The 22,957-nt window shown below is 42.6% G+C and overlaps 1 protein-coding gene across 1 annotated transcript in view; it reads right to left on the minus strand.

The window, feature by feature from the left end:
• LOC138250335 (acetylserotonin O-methyltransferase-like) overlaps positions 1-22,957 on the minus strand; it is a 962,469-nt gene that overhangs the window by 1,074 nt on the left and 938,438 nt on the right. The window lies entirely within an intron of this gene.

Below are 22,957 nucleotides of genomic sequence, written 5' to 3' on the forward strand. Positions count from 1 at the left end.
CTCAGTATTCTGTGTTCACACATTTAATTGCAGCAGACGCGTATTTAAGAGGAGGGATTTGGGCACCGACACCTTTTTATTTACAAATTAAGCACTGCATATTTGTATGATTGAACTAGTTGATCCACATGTCAAATGCTGAACATTCCATGGGCGCCTTGGAATTGAAACCTGCATTTTCTTGAGAGGCTCAATATTTCCTTGCAACTGCCTGGCCAAAGAGCAAATCTCGAATCCTACGCCATCATTTCTAAGTGTATATTTCATATCAGTACATGGTCTAAAAGTGAGGAATTGATCTACAGGGTACCTAAGTTGTATGGAGATATCCGTTTCTGTCCTTCTGTCTCAATCATTGTCCTTAAAAAAAAAGATAAATATTTATCATTTTGATAAATGAAATATGTCCGGCAATTCTTATTGTGACGACCAAGTATATTATTGGTTATTTCCTGTATTTAGATTGATTATGGTGCTTATTGAGATAGGATTGACTGTATTAGGTATATTTTTTAATAGAGTGGCACAGGAAGAATATGTTTTGTTGTAGTATTTCGATTATGTTTTTGGTTTCACATGCTGTAACATAAAAAACCTTTCCAATATAGTGCTTTTTACTGTGACCAAGACTTCATGTTAGTCAGAATGCATTGAGCTTCTGTCTTTGTGTGATTCAGTGGAGATTTTCTTAGCCTTAGTGAAAGAAAGTCTTGATTTTATTAAAGACACGGAAGCAAGTATTATGCTATCTTCTCTTGCTTTAATTCAAACAGCAGCCAAGAAAAAACTGCAACTCTCAGCATTCCTACCTGGGAAGCCTACAGAAAATATGTCACCAAGAAACAACCAATCAGGATAACAGGTAGGTATAAACGTCTTGACTGAGAGCAACAAGTCGTCTTTTCTTGCAGAGCACTTAATAAACTCTGAATAGTGGAAAATGAAAATCAAAATAATACAGGCCAATATAATGGAGAAAAAAGCTTCCAGACGATAGATGACACTGAAAGTCTTTTCATCGAGGTCCGGATGCAGCATGGTATGTTGGAACCCTTGAAAGAAGGACCACTTGTGCACCTTTGTTGTTAAGCCAGGAAGAGCGTTGCACTGCAGATGAAGAAGCCTCTTAGGATGTCTGGTTAGAAGTGGCAGTTGTACCTGACAAAACAAAGGGAGGGTTAAAGAAGTGGAGGGATAATACTCGCCTCCGTGTCTTTAATAAAATCAATACTTTCTTTCACTAAGGCTAAGAAAATCTCCATTTTATTACAAAACACGGAGGCTCCTATTATGCTAGTACAAAGCATAGAAATGAATGAACTGGCCACATGAAAGACCGGTTTACAATAAAGCATTCTGAAAGTTGAAACATTTGAGCAATCTGCCGATTTGAGAATATCAACTAAACTCGATCCTGCCCAAAAGGCCTTGGATGCCATAGCTCCTCTGGTGGAATGAGCCCCAAAAACAGAAATGTCAATGCCTGCTAAATTCATGATCCATTTTACCCAACGGGCTAGAGTAGTGGAAGAGAAGGGGTTGTGTGGGGACCTAAAAGAGACAAGGAGTTGACTTTCAGATGACCTTCTCAAATAGTTGGTTCATGATATATACTCTCTCAGACAACTTCCCACACACAAATTGGGATGATCAGGAAAATACGGGTAAAACACCGACATCAGATTAGTTTTTGTTCTTCTTCGCACCTGAAAGAAAACACCTGCTGCAGTATACTGTACAGAGGTCACATCTAGAGCTCTAACATCTGAAATACGTTTTAAAGAAAGTAAACAAAGAAGAATAGTAAGCTTAGCAGAAAGGAATTTGAGAGATAAAAGAGAGTTAGGTTGTTGAGATAGTAAAAATTGCAAAATGACATTAACATCCCACATAGCATTGTACTTCGGTAAAGGAGGCTTAGCAAAACGTACTCCCTTTAAAAGGCGACAAATTAAAGGGTGTTCTCCGCCTTGTTTATTGTTAATTCGAACATGTTCGGCGGAAATTGCAGACCTGTACATATTGACAGTTCTATATGCTCTACCCTGAGCTGCAAGAGAGGCTAAGAAATTAACAATCAGAACTACATCTGCTGAAAAGGGATTGACACCCCTGACCAGACACCAATTGTGCCAAGCTGACCAGGCTGACTTGTACGCCTTGGTTGTTCCGGGAGCCCAGGCCTGGTGGATCAAGCTAGCAGCCTCCTGCGAAATTCCTGGGGTTCTCCCTTCCTGAAACCATCCATGCCACCAGTTGAAGGGAATGATTGATTATTAGCTCGTGAGGTTGTCCCATTGGGTTCAACAGAAGAGAGGGAAAGAGAGGAAGGAGGACTGGGAAGACTATTAACAATTCTAGAGCTGAGGGGACCATGGTTGACCCTTCCAAAAAGGTGTGATTAAAAAGATCCTGGTGGATTGGTGACAGATGAGTGCCCAGACTCTGGAGATCATAATGAAAGGAGGAAAAACGTAATTCATTTGATTGGACCAGTCCTGTTGAAAAGCATTGGTAGCTAATGCCTGAGGATCCGGTCTCCAGCTGTAGAAGAGGGGGAGTTGAGAATTCAAACGAGAGGAAAGAGGTCAACAGAGAAAGGACCGAATCTGGAAAAAAGATTTCTGAAAACCGAAGGGTGAAGATGCCAATCGCTGGAGTCCTGAAGATATCTGGAACACAAATCTGCGATCGTATTCATGTTTCCCGGAAGGTATTCTGCTTGCAGGGAAATCTGATTTTGGAGACACAACTCCCACAGACTATTTGCTAACTCGGCCAGAGGTTTTGACCGTGTACCTCCGAGATGATTTATATATCGGACCGCTGAGCGATTGTCCAAACAGAGGAGAATAGAACAACTTACCTTGTCTTTGGCAAATGTTTGGATAGCAAAGGAACCTGCAAGAATCTCTAAACAGTTTATATGAAACAACAACTCCTCTTTTGACCATAGACCTCCAGTCAAGAACTGGCCACATCTTGCACCCCAACCAGTCCGACTTGCATCGGATTCTAAGACAAGATCTGGTGCTGTAGAGAAAATTGCACGGCCGTTCCAGGCGTCTAGATGATCGAGCCACCATTGGAGTTCGACACGAGAATCGTGATCCAGCAAGACCAAGTCCTCATACCCGAAACCTTTGCGAAGATGTCCAATTTTCAGTCTCTGGAGCGCCCGGTAATGAAGGGGACCTGGAAAAATAGCTTGGATAGACGAAGCTAGAAAACAGATTATACGAGCTAGTCATTTGATTGTAAGCTGTGATTTGTTCAAAACCAATAGGATTTATTTCCTTATATGGGAGATCTTTTGGGTTGGAAGGTGAATGGTGGCCTTGACAGGATCTATGAGGAAACCTAGAAACTCCATCTGATGAGACGGAATAAGATTGGACTTCTCTTTGTTGATGAGAAAACCTAGGTTTTGGAGGAGAGAAACAAAATTCTCTAGTTGCTCTGTTAGCTTTGATCTGTCCTGGTGTAAAATGAGAAAATCGTCTAAATTAACCATGATCCTGACACCTTGGGCTCTCATGTGTGTCACCACTGGCTTCAACACCTTGGTTAAACACCATGGAGCTGAAGAAAGACCGAAGGGGAGGCATTTGAACTGGAAGAAGTGGTCCTTCCATTGAAAACTTTCTGAAAGATTGATGAATTGGGATGGAGAGATACGCATCTTGGAGATCTAGACAAACCATCCAATTGTTTTCTTATAACGAGTCCCGAAGATGGAGAATAGTTTCCACCTTGAAGTGATGGTATACTACGAACCTGTTGAAAAGCTTTACATTTATGACTGGATGATATTTTTTGTTCTTTTTTTGAATTAGAAATAAAGTACTAACAAAACCTAAAGAATGAGGGGAACAAACTTCTATAGCTTGTTTGTGTGTTAGGGAGTGAATCTCTTGAGAGGGAAGGTCTTCTTGATCCTTGGAAAAAACTCAAGGTTTTGCATGACAATGTTGGGTTGGAGTGGAATAGAGCTCTATGCAATAACCTGAGACAGTATACAGTACCCACGGATCTGTTTTAACATCTGTCAATTTGCTAGAAACAAAGCTGTCCGTCCTCCCACCAACAGTGGACCAGAAGATTGATCTCGTACCTGAATTTTGGAAGCCTCTAGATCTGTAGCCACGCCTGAAAGATCGATTCCTCTGTGGGTAAAACTGTAGCTTAAATTCTTGTTGGTATGAAGTGGAGCCTCTGGTCTGATTGACCGCACCTCTGTGGGCGAATAGGCCAGCAAAGCGACTCCTGCCTTTGCCGGCACTGCCAAAAACACAAGAGTGGAAAATCTTCTGCATGGAGGATTGCGCCTTGTCTATAGATGTGAAGGTGGCTACATATTTACTGAGCTCCTTGATGAAGAAGTCCCCAAAAAGTAAACCATTAGCTTCCTGCCCCATTTCTTTAGCTGCAAGATTGCTCAATTTGGGATCAAGTTTTAATAAAAGACTCTTACGTCTTTCCTGTGCCATGGAAGCATTAGTGTTGCCTAGAAGGCAAATCGCCCTTTGGGCCCAATTTGAAAAAATAACCGGGTCGACTTAAGTACCCGCCATTCTGGCCTCTTCCACCAAATCCAAAATTCTTGTCAATGGACAAGAAAGATCCAATATTCTGTCCTGGCAATTAGTCCAAGCCCTGTCCACACCTTTTTTGGGGTCTTTGCCAAATTTTGTGAAGAACATAAGCATGTTCGGGTCAATCACTGGAGAGGCAGTAACATTGTTGGAAAGGGAAGGTCTGGGACATTCAGATTTGAATCTGTTACGCGCCAGTTTATCTAAAGGTTGGCGTAATTTGTTGGAGACGTATGAGGCCACATGCTCACAGGGAGTCCACTCAGTGGAATTCGGGTGACGGAAAAGTGCAGGATCAAACATCAGTTGACCTGAGAAATCCAATTAGGAATCATTAGTATTAACTGTTTTTGAAGACTCTCACAGTAGATTGAGAGAAGTTTTACGCCTCTTCTCCACAGGCCCTGACCAGATCATTATCTCTGGGTCATCCTTATCCGTATCTGATTCACCCACATCATTGTCTGTATCTCCTAAGTGAGAAATATGAATGGGAAAGGTGAGATTAGTGGAAGTACCTGGTTCAGAAAGGGGATTTTTTGAACGAGAGTCTGTATTAGGGGTCGCAATATTTGCTCTTCGTTTTTTGGGCTTCTTGGAACCAGAAGAAGAAACGTCGAAGGTCAGTAGTTTCTTGACCGAGGCTTCAAAGGACTTTGAAAAATCACAAATAAAGCTAGAGACAGCTTTCTGGACTGAATCCTTAATAAAAGAATCTAAATTGACTTTAACATTTTGAGCCTCTTCCTCTTCAGAGTAGTTTTCCATTTTAATGTATTAAATATAAAAATGTCCGGAAACAATTTGTAATTTTAGGTTAAAAAGTAGCCAATTCTAGTGAAATCAAAGACAGAACAAGTAATGTAGACAGGAAAGGGTTCAAACCTAAAGGGGCAGAACCAGGAAGTAATGGCTCGTATAGAAAAACACTGTTGAAAGAAATAGGAGGTGTGGTCTGGCACTCTGGTGCCACAGAGCGTTGAGAAACATGCCGCAGGAGCAGTAAAGGAAATTCCCCGACGAGAGAAGCCGAAAAAACAGCTGATATGTGAAGCGCTGGGCTGAGGAGAAAGGCCATTAAGAGCGTCCAGGAATAACCGTTACAGAGTGCGCGCTGATGGCGCGTCGAATAGAACGTTGGAACAGTAAAAGGAAATGCAAACAAGACTGAAAAAACAAAACAATGCGAATAGCGAGGCAAACGTATGACTAATAATATTTAACAACAAAATAAGATACAACTGAGTGTCAAATAAATATGTAAGTAGAAATAATTAACATAGTACTTATCTTGACTGCGAGCAGCAAGAAAAGAGGACTTGTTGCTCTCAGTCAAGACGTTTATACCTACCTGTTATCCTGATTGGTTGTTTCTTGGTGACATATTTTCTGTAGTCTTCCCAGCTAGGAATGCTGGGAGTTTTAGTTTTTTCTTGGCTGCTGTTTGAATTAAAGCAAGAGAAGATAGCATAATAGGAGCGTCCGTGTTTTGTAATAAAATAAACATTTAGCACCTTCAGGAAGTGTGCTGGGGTTCGTGCGCGCATGCGCATGCACGCACGCGCACACACACACACACATAGCTAGGAAAACTTATTTTCTGTATACAACCAAGTTTAAACTACACAAAATTTAAAAACTTTAAAGTTATAGTTTTCAATTTAGCCACCACCTTGAAATTATTATAAATAGCGGACCTCATTACATACCCTTTTCAGCTCGCTAACCAGACAACACTAACTATAACTTGCCACTCTACCATGCACTGTGTTGTGGCAAATAATGTCATTTGAAAATGTATAGGTATAGTTATACATGCTATGATTTCACATGCTATAAGTGATGAAGTATGCAAGGGTATAAACAGTGCATGAGAAAGGCATGAGTAATCGTTAACATAGTGTGGTGAGTAAGGTGACAAGACTGCATTCAGAGTGCTTGACTTATAGTAACTTGAAGGTGATGCGTAAATTATCATTTGAAGTTATAATTATAACTTTGAAATTTTTAATGTTTGTGTATTTTAAGTGTGGCTTGTATAGAAAGAATACATATTGTATTTCTAACTATAAATTACCCTTCTAAACCTCTGTTTTTTTCATTGTATGTTAATGCTTTTAATTTTATAATAAAAATGTGTTTCAGATCGCAGTGTGGAGTCTCATTGTTTGGAGTGTCGTAAAGTGGAGAGTACTACAGTACAGTGAAGGAGTGTGTTGTAGAGTCTAATGTCGTAGAGTGGAGTATTGTAAAGTAGTATAGAGTGAAGTAGAGTAGAATGGTGTGATGTAGCATACCATGGAGTAAAGTGATACACAGTGGAGTGGTATGATGTGTCATATCATGGAGTGGAGTATCACAGAGTTTAGTGGTCTGTTGTAAAGTGTAGTGGTGTGTCAAACAATAGAGCTGGGTGCTCTACAGTGGAGTGTCATTGACTGGAGTGTCATGGAATGGAGTGTGATGGAGTGGAGTGTCATTGAGTAGAGTGTCCTAGAGTGGCATAGAGTGTAGCAGAGTGTTGTAGAGTGGTGAGGCATAGAGTAGGTTTCAGTGGAGTAGAGTGTCCTGTAGTTCAGTGTTGTTGAGTGAAGTGTTCTGCAGCACAGTGGCGGGTAGTCTCACACAGTGTTGTGTTGTACAGTGGAGTGTCATTATTTGTGAGAACACAATGCATGGTAGAGTGGCAAGTTATAGTTAGTGCTGTCTGATTACCAAGTTGAAAAGAGTATATAACAAGGTCCACTACTTATATTAATTTGAAGGTGGTGGGTAAATTGTAAATGAAAGTTATAACTATAACTTTAACATTTTGAAGTTTGTGTAATTTAAACTTGTTTTGCATAGGGAAAATATGTTTTCTTAACTATAATTAAGTTTTAACTGTTGTTTTTTCAGTGGAATTTCAATTTCTTTTAAAAATTTTAATAAAAATATGTTTTAAATTGGAGAGTCCAGTGTCCCAAGTGGAGAGTTGTGATGTGGATTGATGTACAGTACAGTGGAGGAGAGTGTTGTAAAGTCTATTGACATAGACTGGGTTACTGTAGATTTTGACTGAGTGAAGTACAGTGTATTAGCATATTGTACAGTGTAGTAAAGTGTTATATAGTGTAGTAGCATGGTGCCTCATATAGTGAAATCAAGTATCGTAGACTAGACCAGAGAGTTGTACAGTAGAATAATGTGTCTAACATAGAGTAGGGTGTTGTAGAGTGTTTTAGAGTGGAGGAGGATGAAGAGTATCATCAAGTGGAGTGTTGTAGAGTACAGTGGAGGAGAGTTTCGTAGAGTGGAGTGGTGTGTCATATAGTGGAGTGGCGTTTTGTAGAGGTAAGTTGAGTGGTGTGTCATCAAGTGTCATATAGTGTAGTACAGTGGCATAGAGTGAGGATGGGCAGAGTGGAGTAGAGTGGCATAGAGTGTAGTACAATGTTGTAGAGTGGAGTTATACAGTGCAGTAGAGTTTTGGACAGTGAGGCGGCATAGAGTATACAACAGTGGCGTAGAGTGGGATAAAATGTAGTAGAGTATAGTGAAGAGGAGCACAGTGGAGTGGGGTAGTGTAGAGTAGAGTAAAGTGCCATAGAGTAGAGTGACATTTCATAGGCTATAGTGGCGTGGAGTTCAATGAGTAGAGTGGCGTAGCATTCAGTCATGCAAAGTGTCCTAAATTGAGTGAACTGGAGTGTCATACAGTATTGGAATGTGATGTAGACAGCAGTCGAGTAGAGTGGTATACAGTGTAACTGATTTTTGTCGAGTGGAGTGGATAACAGTACAGTGTTGTAAAATGTGGTAGAGTGGATTGGCATACAGTTTTATAGAGTACAATGAGTAGCATAGACTGGAGTGGTGTGTAATGGAGTAGTGGAGTAAAGTACTGTGTGAATGAGTAGGGTGAAGTAAGGTGAGGTATAGTGCCATACAAAGAGTTGCGTACAGTGTTGTATAGTGGACTAGAGTATCACAGAGTGTCACAGGGTTGAGTAGAGTGTTCAACTGTGGCATACAGTATAGTACAGTGTTGCACAGTGGAGTATAGGGGTATTAACTGTAGTAGAGTGTTAGAGAATGGCATACTGTGTAGTGGAGTGTTGTAGAGTAGAGGTGCATATAGAACAGTAGTGTGTCAAACAGTGAAGATGCATAGAGTGGATTGTTGTATTGTAGTGTAGAGTGAGATAAAGTCTTCCACAATGAAGTAGAGTCAAGTGGAGTGGCATAATATTGTGTGGAGTGAAGTATAATCGAGTATACTGCCATTTTGTGGAGTAGAGTGGCATGGAGAGGATTTTATAATTTTTTGCATATGTAGTAAACTGTTATAATTTGGAGTGGAGTCTTGTACAGTAGAGTGCAGTGTCATATCCTACAGTGGAGTGTGTACATTGGAAAAGTGTAGAGTGGAGTACAGTAGAGTGGCATACAGTGTAAAAGCACACAGTCGACTTGGTTAGAGTGGATTTGTGTACAGTGTAATAGCATAGAGTGGCATGGCATAGAGTAGAGTGTTATGCAGTGGAAAGTTGTAGGATGTAACAGTGCATAATGGAGTAGCGTACATTGGAGTAGCATACAGTGGAGTGGGGTAGAGTGTAATAGCATACAGTGGAGTGGTGTTTATTGGAGTAGCGTTCAATGGAATCGGGCAGGAGGAAGTGGCATACAGTGGCGTGCCATACACTGGAGGGGCAAAGAGTGGAGTAGCATACTGTAGAGTGCATACAGTGTAATAGTGTATAATGGAGTGGAGTACAGTGGAATGGCATAGAGTGGAACAGAGTATAGTAGAGTAGTGTACAGGGGAGTGGTGTTTAGTGGAATACAGTAGGCTGGAGTGGCATAGAGTGGAACGGCATATAGTGTAAGAATGTAGAGTGTAGTGACATACAGTGGAGTTGTGTGCAGAGTAATAGCATAGAGTGTAGTAGTGTAGAGTGGACTCACATACAGTGGAGTGGCATAGAGTGAAGTGACATACACTAATGTGCCGTAAAGTGGAGTAGCATGTAGTGGAGTGGCATACAGTGGAACAGCATAGAGTGGAGTGGAGTACAGTGAAGTGGCTTAGAATGGAATAGCTTAGCCTATAGTGGAGTAGTGTACAGTGCAGTAGCATACAGTGGAGTGGTGTAGACAGGAGTGGCATATGTGGAGTGATGTCCAATGAAATAGCACAGATTGGGGTGGTGTAAGTCAGAGTGGCATGCATTGGTGTGGCATAGAGTGGAGTAGCGTACAGTGTAGTGGCATACCATAAAATAGTACACAGTGGTGTATTGTACAGATGAGTGGCATATAGTGGAGTGGCACAGAGTGGAGTGTTGAACAGTGGAAGGGCATAGAGTGTAATAGCTTATAGTGGAGTAGCATAGAGTGGAGTGACATGAAGAGGAGCAGTGAAGACTGGAGTGGCTTACACTGGAGTGGTGTACACTGCAGTGGGGTAGAGAATGAAGGTTTAAAGTAGAGTGGCACAGAATGGAATGGAGTAGAGTGAAACAGCGTATGGTGGAGTACCGTCCAGTGAAGTGGGACACAGTGTAGTGTAGTAAACTGGAGTGGCATAGAGAGAATGTGTGTTCGGTGTAAGAGCGTAGACTTTAGAGGCATAGAGTGGAGTTGTTTGCAATATAATACCCTAGAGTGGAGTGGACAGGATTCTCGTTCAATGGAGAGGTGCAGAATGGGGAGGCATAGAGTGGAATAGCATATAGTGGAGTGGTGTGCAGTGGAGTGGCATTGAGTGGTGTGGCATAGGAGTGGTTTATATTCAATATCACAAAGTAGAGTGGAGTGGAGTGGAATAGAGTGAAGAAGAGTATAGGGACATTTGCAATTCAACACCAATGTAGATTATGGTGACAGAGCAACCCAAAACAGTGATTTGGGAAGGCTTGCATTTCTCGAGCTTTACCAAGTGTCATAGTCTCAATCAATCACAGCTCGTAAGACGCCCAATATTTCAACACCAGATTCGGAGAATGCTGCACTCCTCACTAGACCATGATTGATCTTCTGCCAACATAGTATCTGCAACTTGGAGGGGAGCAAGCTTACCTTAGAAGACTTATGGAACCATTAATTGGAGACAGATAGGTGATATACCCTACACCCAGGCAATGGTGGTTTTAGAGTGGGATGACTATGTCCTGAGGAGTTCCCTTAACTAATTTGGGGTTCAAACATCATCAACCCCCTTCCCCCAGTTAGTTGTCATTTGCAGTTAGCAAGAAACACAATTGTGAATAGCTGAAACTTCTCTTTGATTCATTTTGAAGGTATAAATACAACCCTTGGTGATTGTACATCTTTTGTATCACATGTTGTAAATATAATCACCATTTGACCACTAAGTCATCTGTATTATATTCACCTTTGCCACTTCAAAAAGAATACATGTGGATTCAATACAAATAAGACACAAACGTTGCTTTGTCCTGTGCTGTTGCATGGAATTGTTTTGTCTGTTCCATTGAATTGTATCTAACTTATGTTGCTAAGTAGAGTCGTCTAACTCTTTATTCTTTAACCTTATTTTCTGAAAATAGTTAAGCAGATTTACACCAAATCACAAAATGAATACTTTCTGACCAAGATCTAGCTTTCTCCAAATTTAGTGTAGTTCTGCTCAGACATTTTCTCTTTATCAATGTTGAAAAGTCCCTAAGAAAATTGAACCCCTGCTGGAATTGGACCCCCACTTGACGGAAAGAAGTAGCCAAGGTGTGTAAACTTTTTTTTTTAATCATTCACGAATATTCGGCAAATGGTGCCAAAGTTATTGAGAAAACATAAACACCCTTCCAGCAAAAAGAGCTGAACTGAATTACCAAATTTGGCAGAAAGCTAGTTCTTTCTCAAGAATGCATGCTTTTTATAATTTAGGGTAATTCGGTTGAGTAGTTTTTGAGAAATTAAGGTTCAAAATTTGTAGATATCTGATGCAGCGGGACTCCTGCAGGACCAGAAGTTCTAAAGGTAATATCCAATTGTCTTCTCTCAGCATCAACAGAGATATTACACAGCAATTCTAGAACTAATTTCCAAGTCCCCTGTCTTCAAAAGTGAACCAAAATAATGGAGGTGGGCAGGGTACTGATACTGTGCCACACCTAGCCCTGGTTCCTGTGGCCAAAATGAAAAAAATGGTGTTGCAATACCGTGGTGCTGTGGAAAAAAAAATGACAGGAAGCCTTTTTTCAATAAAATCCTGCCAGAGCCCCTGGTGGACGGTCAGCACATTTTCTATTTTTAAATAAAGAAGAGGAGGGGCATGCATCATGCCTCCAACCCACAATGCCACATGCCCTCTCTCTCGGGCTGATGTGTGTTCAAGAGGGTCCTCAGGACAATGAAGCAAACAGAACGGGACACCACAGGACCCCCCACCCACATTACAGTGTGCCATTCAGTACACAGACTGTGAATAGAGCCCACTTTCTGAAGGCATACAAGCCTGCTTAGGTGGGCTTGCCTTCACTATGCACAGCCTGTGCTTCTTGTACTGCTCTTCATGGAGAGTACTCCACGCCGGCACTACGTCTGAACCTCTGAACTCAAGCAAAGACCAGATGATCCAATACACAGCCGCCAGACTGATTCTCAACTTGCCCAGGGGGCCACACATCACTCATACCTAAAGGACCTTCACTGGCTCCCAATCCAGAAAAGATGCCACTTCAAACTCCTGACATATGCCTACAAAACCTTCAATGACCAAGGACCCACCTACCTTGACCACCATGTGCTCTTCCATTAAGCCCACAGGAACCTTTGCTTCCAATACCATGCCCTTGCGCAAATACCCTGCATACATTGCTGCTGCACTGGAGGGCGCTCCATCTCCTACCTTGCTGTCAAAGCCTGGAATGCCCTCCCTCTCCCTCTCCGCACCACACCCTTGCTGACTCACTTCAGGAAAGGGCTCAAGACGTGGATCTTTGATTAAGACCGGCAGCCCTTCGACTAACACCAGCAACAAGTGCCTGGATACCCTTTCAAGTGATAAGCTGCGCTCTAAAAATATGACTTGATTGATGCACTGCTTCTGGTCTTGCATATTACATGACACATGACATGTTCAGCGACATTGATGACATCAAGCGTGACATCTTAAATGACATTAATGGTGCGATGTTCTTAGATAACTAGGTAAGCAATGTGGCAAGTTGTGTTCCAGAATCCCGGCATATTGAAAAGCTTCAAGATGACATACAAACTTGAGGGCATATTTATGGGGATAGTCATGCAGTGCAGCGAAGGAAGTCACTGCATGAATGAAAGGGAAAAGGCAGAAATGTGGCGTATGTAAAAGAATATGCACATTGCTGCCTTTTCACTTGTGCTGGTGTCCTTTTGGCTGCCTAGCGCTAATGCAGGCACCTTTGCACAATGGTACAAGGGGGTGTCTCTGTTGCATGCAGGATTTTTTTTCCCTTAAGCTTTTTTCTTCTTTCTATGTGTGCTGTAGAATGAAACACACATGGAAAGAGTTAAAAACAGGGAGGAATACAAATATTTATCTTTGTTAAGCCTCTCCTTGGGAGGTGTGTCTTTCTGGCATGTTTTCAGGTTTAGCAAATCTGGGAATGAGTCAAACATTTGGGTGTTACAATGGAACACCCACACTGTGCCCAGGGAAAGCCTCACTAGTGAAGAGTAAGGTAAAGCAGTGATTTGCACTGCATTGCTTTATACCAAATGTATGGAGCAACTCATGGACAACAAAGTGGCCTAACGTCGGTTCACAAATTACAATTAAAGTTTGCGTTGTCATGTACGACGACGCGTAGTGCAAACGCGATGCAAACTGGGTCATAAATATGGCCCTTGGTTTTGTGCTTAGAGAGCCTCCTTCTCCTCAGTCAATACTATGTACGGTAAAAACTTAACCAGGCTCAAACTATGCCATAAGTTATAAGGATTTTGACATTTAATGGATTTTTAAAAGCCGTGCTAGCTGCAGTATTAACAAGCATTTAAAAAGGATGTTGAGTTGGTATTGACTGCCAGATTTTTGATTTTGTCAATTCTTGTTTTAGCGTGTTTTTTTGTTTTTTTTAAACATTACTGTTTTTGAAGCAGCTCATATGAGAAAAAGCTTTTTGTCTTTAAAAGCACACATTGCCATTGAGAGAGTGTAGTTTATATAATCTATATTAACATGAGATGTTTATGAACTAATGTGTGATAATGCCGCATAGAAATTATATTAATATGTTTTACTTAAACATGCACTTGAAATGTGACCACGGGGAGTGGCCGTCAATGTATGCGGGGACTAATGAAAATGACTAATGCTTATGAATTCTGGTATTAAAATATGGTTTTGTACTAATTATTAATGATTATGTTATTGAAGTTATGCTAAATAAATCTTGTAGGCCTTAAGTTAGCATGAGCTGAAGCCTAGCTGGCTGGCTCTCATATTAAATGTGTTTTTCTAAACGTTCAGTGTGCTGACTCGCAAAAGGACATGACCTTGTGTTTTCCTTCAACTAGAAGCTGAATGTAACCATAGTGGATCCGTTCTCATGAAAATTCATCTTGCTTGTAGAAATGTTTAGCTAAAATGCAACACTGTAGATTAGTATAATGTACAAGGTCGTTTAAACCGGTGAAGACAATGGAGCTACTGACCAAAGATGTGCAAAGAATTACAGAAGGATGAAATCATACCGGACGTGCTACCTCTGAAGACGTCAATCATATGGACCAATAAAATGTCTGTAAAATAATATGGGGTGAAAGATTAATGACATAATCTGTTTTCTAATTGGGTAAAGATAGTGGGGTATAACATTCAACCAATTAAGTTTTAGGGGAATGTACGATGAAAAAGGGATAAAAACCCATGACACGGGGAGCCATTTCGGTGGGTTAGGGAATGCCATTGATTTTATCCAGAAAATTTGTCACTCTGTTTGGTGACTTATTGGTTTACCTAAAACCATACTTTTCTTAGATTGCCCATTTTACACTTTGCCTCCTTATGAGGGAAGTGGCCCTTTTTGCACCGGAGCCGAGTTTTGACTGATGGCGAATCGACTGATGTCCTGAAGACAAAGGCTTAACCTGAGTGCTGACCTAAACCTTGGAGGGTAAATATGACAATGAAATTGTGATTTGTCTGTTTGCTTTTCCTTTCTAGGTACCAACTGCTTAGTTTTGACAGAGACCATAGCTATATGTTTTCCAAATTGGTGTTCTAAATTGTTTTGCATGAAGCCCAACATGCCAATGCTAATCAGCGGTTAGGACAGGTGTTCACTAAACTGACGCAAATAGACAAACGACTTAATCTATGTTTTGTTGAACTGACGCACTGATGACACTCTGCTAAAGTTCATCTATGTACACACCGTGTTATGTTCTAATGTTTGCGATTCTTGCCTTTGCAAAATCTTATCAGAGTTGCCATATTGTGACTATGCTATTGTGTTTCTTGGTTTTGAGATTAACGCATCTGTTTTTAGAATTGTAATTAATAGGGAATAAAACTCATAAAAATTAGACTAAACTGGTGTGGTTATTCATGACTGCAAGGTCATGGTGGTGTCTTGGATTGATTAATGTCTTTGACAAAAGTGAAATGCATTATGGTATTAAACATTGATGATATTATTGATGTATTGATTGACATATTGATTAGCTATCTCATCCTAAGGTGTCTCTCAACTTGGTCAAAAGATTCATCGCCTAAAACGAGTTCTGATGTGTAATAAATTATCATAAAGGGACGCGTTGACAGTTCTGGTAGCAGAGCAACGGTTTGGTCCCTTGGGGCCCTAGGACGGAGAATTACTGTTTAGATTGTTTCTCTGAGGTAATGCAAATTGGAGATATGATGTGTTTCTAAATTTCCCATGACTTTCCCGGGATCTCGGAGCCTGCCTAAGTGAGTTGGGAATGTTCTCGGCATTTTAGCATGTGTGGTATAGGATTTTGCACTTGCTCAGCTTATGCATTTTGTAGGTGATTTGTGAAGTTTGTGTATTTAGGTCAGGTAATGTTGTTTTAGTAGGAGTGGGCGTACTCCACAGTATGAGAGTAGGGAAGTCAGCGTACTTCATATGAGTGTGGCGCTTTGTGCTAAAAAAATTATCCACGTGGTTGGTTGGTAATGTACGGACCTGTTGTGGTCTAGGACTCCGGAGTATATTGACAAGTGTAGGAGACACTTGGGTTTATGTTGTAATTTGTGCGGTTCAATAGGCCAATCGGGCGTGGTTGACAAGTCGAGTTTGAGTCAATTGTGAGAGTGAAACCTACGATGGAGATTTGGCAAGTTCTAAAGTGCACTAGGACAAACCATTGACAAGTCAAGAGTAGGATTTGTGGGTCAAATTCTGCTTGCGGGAACTGAGAAGGAGAAAGTAGCGGCTGAGGCTTCAAGTGAAATCTCTGTAAAGTTCTGAAGCAATTGTGTTACCCTTCCTGTAGTAAACCGGCAAATTTGTTGTTGTGGTTGTTAAAGGTGCTCGCAGTAATTTTGCATTAGTTTGGTGTGAATCCAGTGTGAGGAGGACAAGCCGCAAGACTTTGTCAGCTGTAGTGTGTGTAAGGGTGACATCAGTCATGCCGCGCTGGGATATGTCAGTTGCCGAGAGGGGTCGCGCACGGATTGGCTGCAGTCCGTGAGAGGCAATAGGTTGAGAAAGGTGGGTGAAGAGTGTCCTGGGAATTAAAGTCACTTCCTGATTAAATACAAATAAAGGAAAGACGCAAAGATGAATTTTATCAAGGCTTTTAGGAGCGCTCTGAAAGGAGACGCATACATTATGACTACTGACCCACGCCCCCAATTTAAGTCTTGTCTGCAGGCTAGAAAACTGCAGTATATATGAATGAATGACCAGGGCAAATGTTGGCACTAAACTGATTGAGGTCACTCTGGTCTACACAAGTCTTACCAGAAGCTGAAGCTGACAATTTGAATGGGTAGCCACATAAAAAATCTAAGGGAAATACTGATAATCTAGTATGAGGTATTTGATTAGGCTTTCCAATCTCCTGAGCCTCTTGTAAATGTGAGAACTACCAATATAATCTGCACACTTCTACACATCCGTCCTGTAAACTGTATGCATGTCTAAATTTGCTACCCCACACCATGTGCTGTAATTTTGAAATCTTTTGCCAGGAGTTGATATTCAAGCACCCCATAAACTCTAAACTAAGATCACTAAACCTCTGTCTAAAAATGTGTTCTTGGTAGCCTTTTGTGAACCGAACGGAAGGTACTGTTGTAGGAGGCTGGCCTGGTTTGTAGTGGGTACCCTAGGTACTTACACCTTATACCTTATATATTTACCAATGGTTTTAATAATGTAGTGTATGTACATATATGTGTGTATTCATGTGTGTTTGTATGTGTGTGTGTATGTATATATATGTATATATATGTGTGTATGTATATATGTTTATGTGCTTGGCATGTTCGTGGGTCATTGCATGGCGCCTGGATTTTTATACTAGATATCTATGAATCCCTGCTCTCATCTTATCACACTTATCTACCCATCATCATATGTCATGTCTCTATCAAACTATCCTCCATTCCCACTCTGACGCATCCCAAATCCTTTCTACTACTTTCATCTCCTAAATAACTCTGCCTAAGCTCTTCCCTCCGCTTCCACATCTAACTCACCAAACCTCACTTTACTACCATGACCTCCCACACAACCCTACTAATTTCTCCCTCATTTATCTCACCCTGCTACTATGCTCTCTTTAACCCTTCCACAGACTCTTCCCTTCTCCATTCCCCTTTACTCATCCCAAGCCTTTGGGTTGAGTAACTGAGGGATATACACCCAATTAACACTTCTGGATTTCTTTCCTCCTCCTCCCCTCCATTACTCCAGTCAATCTAACTAACAAACTCTCATATCCGCAGCTCAAATTAACTCATAATAATACAAAAACTGTACTCATATTTCCCGATACTAATCCATCACTAATTCTTGTTGGGTTCCAGAGTAGCCTGCTACTCACCGAAAAGCGCTTTGACGCCTTGTCAGGGGTAGTAAGCGCTATATAAATACTATTACAATACAATACAATTATGGCGAGTGAAGGAGAGCCTACACCGCCTGAGGGTACTCCAGCTCATATAGTAATGAGGAGAAGGGAGTAGCGCCTTGCTTATGGATGAAACAGTGGCGCAAATTGACAGAAAAGGAGGGATGTTTAGCGTTTCCAGAACAAGGAACGTTCAATAAGAGAATTTTAGAGAATTTGAGGTGGATGTTAAGTGTACAGAATCCACCTCCAAGGCCAGCTCAGTATGAGGCATTAGCAGTCTGGGATTTAATGGCCATTAAACAGAGACAGCAGAAATTCGAGAGGAGAATGAGAAGGGCAGAAAAGACCTTAGCTGAGGCTAGATGGGACAATGAGAGCAAAATGTGGAGAAGGGGAATAGTTGACGGACTCAAATTGTTCCCGGCAATAACACAGGGAGATGAGACGCAGGGAAAGAAAGCCACCTGCAAGACAGATAAGGACTTTAGCAAACCAAAAGAGACTAAGAGGTCTTGGATAGAAGAAGACGACTCGGATGACGAAGGGTTTCTTAATCAGTTGTTACATGATCGACCGCCACCTTATGCAGTAGACGACAATGCTCCGAGCACTAGTGCGGGTCCTGGGAACCAGACACAGGAGAAGGGAGCTACTGATACTGTGTAGACTAGTGATACGGGTTTGATACAGAATGGTGTCAGTGTACCCACTGTGCCAGACATGCAGGTACAGTTGCAACCTCCACTGCAGATACAGAGAATCTATCCAGACGTCCCAGTACTAGAGACTACTACGAATCTGATAGTGCTGCCTGATCCGATATATACAAAATCAAGGTTAGTACAGATTGAGCCAACTCCACAATTGCTGCCCCAGCTGCAGAAACAGCTGATTCCAGGGTATAGTCCAGCAGCAGGACCTCCGTTTGTACCTGCACCAGCCACAGTAAGCCAAGCTTCGGGAGTTACAGGTCAGACACCGGCTGCTATATCATTACCAATTACTGTCGGTCCTCGGGTGCCATTATATGCGCAGGGTAAGCCTGAGATGAGTGATCAAGGGTCGGGGACTCAGGAAATAATAAGAGGAGGGTTCACAGGAACCCCCAATCAATATCATCAAGATCACAAACAGCCGAACACCTCAGATCTCTGTTAGATCTTAGCCCGATTGTGGCACCTTTGGAGGCAATGAGACATGTAGGGGCAAGTGTGCTAGCCCCACAGACAATGAGTGCGGATGCGTCACAAGCACTATTGATGCAGTCAGGAAATATCTTGTTACAAGGCTTTTTCGTGCAGCAGCTAAACGAGTGGCTGGGAAATAACAAAACCTCACAACCCGCTATAATGACCACAGAGAAATCAGAGAGATATTATTATCTGAACTTTGTAAGACTGGGTGTGGAAGCTGTCGAACTAGTGGAAGGGACAATAGGCGTAAACGGATTAGAATCATACACAGAAGCAGAGTTAAGGTATCTGTGCCCCAAGATTACTAAGGAAGTGGGTAAGGTACGTCAGAGGTTGGCGAACCTGGCAGACAAATACAATATTGATATTGAGAATACTAAACATTTGAAAAGAAGTTACAGATTAGACTTCGACTCTAAAGACTTTGACCACATGAGGTCGGCCGGAATGAAAGCGCATCTTAAAGAAATATTGCAGAGTGCGCAAATCTGGGGAACCTTAGAAAAGTGGGAAGGCAGATGGGCAAAGAAAAGAGATGAGGAGAAAAGTGACAGTCCGGGATCAAGTCCGACTAAAGCCTCACCGGGCACTGAGACTGTAAAAATATTACCAATAAGGGAAACAGCTGGAGTGGTTCCAGTCCATGTACCGTGGACTAGGGGAGACATTCTGGGGGTCATTCCGACCCTGCCGGGGACCGCGGAAGTACCGCCAACAGGCTGGCGGTGCTTCCTGGGCCATTCTGACCACGGCGGTAAAGCTGCGGTCAGAAAAGGGGAACCGGCGGTTTCCCGCCGGTTTACCCCTGGCCCAGGGAATCCTCCATGGTGGCGCTGATGCCAGCACCGCCATGGGGATTCCGACCCCCTTCCCGCCATCCTGTTCCTGGCGGTAAAAACGGCGGAACAGGATGGCGGGAACGGGTGTCGTGGGGCCCCTGGGGGCCCCTGCACTGCCCATGCCACTGGCATGGGCAGTGCAGGGGCCCCCTAACAGGGCCCCATAAAGATTTTCAGTGTCTGCTATGCAGACACTGAAAATCGCGACGGGTGCCACTTCACCCGTCGCACCCCTTCAACTCCGCCGGCTCCATTCGGAGCCGGCTTAATTGTTGAAGGGGCTTTCCCGCTGGGTCGGCGGGCGGCCTTCTGGCGGTCGCCCGCCGGCCCAGCGGGAAAGTTGGAATGGCCGCTGTGGTCTTTTGACCGCGGTGCGGTCATTCGGCGGTGACCGCATGGCGGCCGGCGACCGCCGCCCGCCGCGGTCAGAATGACCACCTCTGTCTTTCACAAATGATTATCCCAGGTTAAGGGAGAAACAGATAGAGTGGTATCAGCAGACAGACAGGTTTGTGAAACTTGCAAAGTGTCTCTGGGAGGACTTGAATACCTTGTTTGAGATCATTGTTCCACCGGACTGATTGCTTGAGCGTAAGAGAGGTGTGTACTGGCCGACACAGGAGCCGGCAAGGGATAAGGTGACTGGAGCACCATCTGAGGAGGTGATGAAGTACTATCATAAGGTGATTGAGTTTTTGAAGCAGAAAGTGTCGCCGAAAGTGACTGATTGGCAGAAAATCGACCGAACCTCACAGGAGGTTAAAGAGTCCATCCGTGCATACAATGAGAGGTTGTTGAAAATTTTCAAAATTACAGTGGCACTGAGACTATTGAGCCGAAAGACATGAACCATCTTGTATTCAGATTTGTTGAAGGGCTAAGACCAGAGGTTAGCCAGATGATTAAGAATCATTTGATCTGTTGGCAAGTGACGCTGATTGATGAGGTGCTGCAGTATGCAAAATACTGTAGCAATGAGATTGAGCTGAAGCAGAAAAAGTTGAAGGAGCAAGTGATGGTGATGCAGATTAAGGCAGCGCAGGCAGGTATGCAAGGAAATGGGATTCAGCAGATGATACAACAGCAACCGCAAGGGAATGGTGTGTTTCAGGCGCAGCCGAGAGGCCGAGGTCGAGATTTTGTGAATAGCGGTCCAGACTTAAATACTGTTGTGGTTCAAAATGATGCACAAGGGATGAAAAGGATGTCACCATATCACGCATGCGGGGGCATGGGCCATTGGAAGCGGGAATGCCCAAATGCGGTGCATGATGGTGTTGTTCAACAAGGCACTGATGTCAGTACATTTTAAAATGTGAGGGGTCCAAAATTGAGAGGTCAAAATCAGAACTTCCAGAATAACATGGTTCAGATGCAGGAGTTACAGCCCATGCAGCAAATGCAAATGCTGCGTGTTCAACCAGCACAAATGCAGCAAGTACAACAGCAGGTTCCCATGGTACCTAGACAGCAAATGCAATTACCATTAGCTCCAATAGGACAGCAACAGGTGATGCTTCCTCAGCAGGTCAACGGGTCAAATGGTGAATCAAAATAATACAGTTCAGCAGTTCCCATTGCGTGGTGAAGATGGAATGAATGATGAATGGTCGGATGACAGTTCAGACAGCGAGGAGTGCAGGCTTGCAGCATCCCTAGAAGTAGATCAGAGGGGTCCCTATGTAGATGGAAAGGTGATGGGTCACAAGGTTTCATTCTTGGTTGAAATGGGAGCTACACGCTCTACAGTCAGAAGTGCAGAAGTTCCGAAATTACCACTTTCAGGACGTACCATAAGAGTGGTAGGAGTAGCAAACCAGTATTTGACAAACCCAATTACCGATCCGGTTCAAGTCAAGATCCGCAACTTTCAGGGACTGCATAAGTTTGTAGTCTGCGATTCAAGTCCTGTATCCCTACTGGGAAGAGACTTACTGTGCAAGTGTTCGATTACCTGTTCCAATGATGGAATTGAGGTGCAGACAAACAGTGATGATGAGGGGGATGATGGGCAATTTACAGAATCAGAAACAGAGACCGCAAATGAAGTCTACCTTTATAACCCTTTCCCAATGCTTACAGTGACTGACTTGCCAGCTGAGTTGCAGGGAACAGTGACAGAGAAAGTGTGGGACCTGACTGGAAAGGAAGTGGGACTGATAAAAGGAGTTGAACTGGTTAAAGTACAAGTGAAGCCAAATGCAGTGTTTCCACAGGTGCTGCAGTACCACATGGCACAAGATGTCCTTATTCAGGTGTCGTAGATAATTGCAGACTTTGTAAAGCAAGGAGTTCTGAAGGAAGTATTGAGCAGCCCATGTAATTCACCAATAATGGGTTTGAAAAAGCCCTGTGGGAAAGTTCGAATTGTGCAGGATTTGAGAAAAATAAACAAGATTGTGGTAAAAGGTTGCCACATAGTGCCGAACCCAGCAGTGATTATGTTTCAGGTTCCGTGTGATGCAGAATGGTTCACAGTTGTAGATTTGTCACAAGCATTCTTTTCGGTGCCTCTTCATGAGGACAGCCAATTCTTATTCAGTTTCAAATTCCTGGACAAGGTGTACATTTGGTGCAGAATTCCTCAAGGGTTTTCGGAATCACCATCCATCTTCAATCAGATATTGAAGAAGGACTTGGAGTCGCTAGAGTTACCTTTTAGTTCGACTCTAGTGCAGTACATTGATGACTTGCTGATTGCGTCCAGAACGAAAGACGACTGTAGATATGACACGATTGCCTTACTGAACCATTTTGGAAAGAATGGACATAAAGTGTCTCCAAAGAAGCTACAGTATTGTCAGAAAGAGGTGAAATACTTAGGACACTTGATTGAGAAAGGGTCCAGGAGAATATCAAAGGAAAGGGTGACAGCCATACTACAGATGAACCCCCCCAACAACAAAGAGAGATGTCAGAATGTTTTTGGGAATGGTGGGCTACTGTCGTCAGTGGATTCCCAACTTTTCGATTATCTCTAAACCATTGATAAAGCTGACAGGCAAGGAAACTAAGGCTGAACCGTATACCATAGCTTTGTCCGAGGAAGAGCTTGAGTCATTCATGGAATTGATAGAATGCATGTGTAGGGCACCAGCCTTAGGTATGCCTGATTACACAAAGCCTTTTCTACTGTTTTGTCATGAACGTGATGCTTGTTCTTTGTCTGTTTTAACACAGGTCCATGGAGGTGCAAACCGCCCTGTAGCATATTTTTCAGCTACCTTGGATCCAGTCACAGCAGCCTTACTGGGTTGTTTGCGCGCAGTTGCAGCAGTTGGTCAGAGCCTCACAC

The sequence above is a fragment of the Pleurodeles waltl genome, chromosome 8 (genome assembly GCF_031143425.1).
Source record: "Pleurodeles waltl isolate 20211129_DDA chromosome 8, aPleWal1.hap1.20221129, whole genome shotgun sequence".
Taxonomy (NCBI): domain Eukaryota; kingdom Metazoa; phylum Chordata; class Amphibia; order Caudata; family Salamandridae; genus Pleurodeles; species Pleurodeles waltl.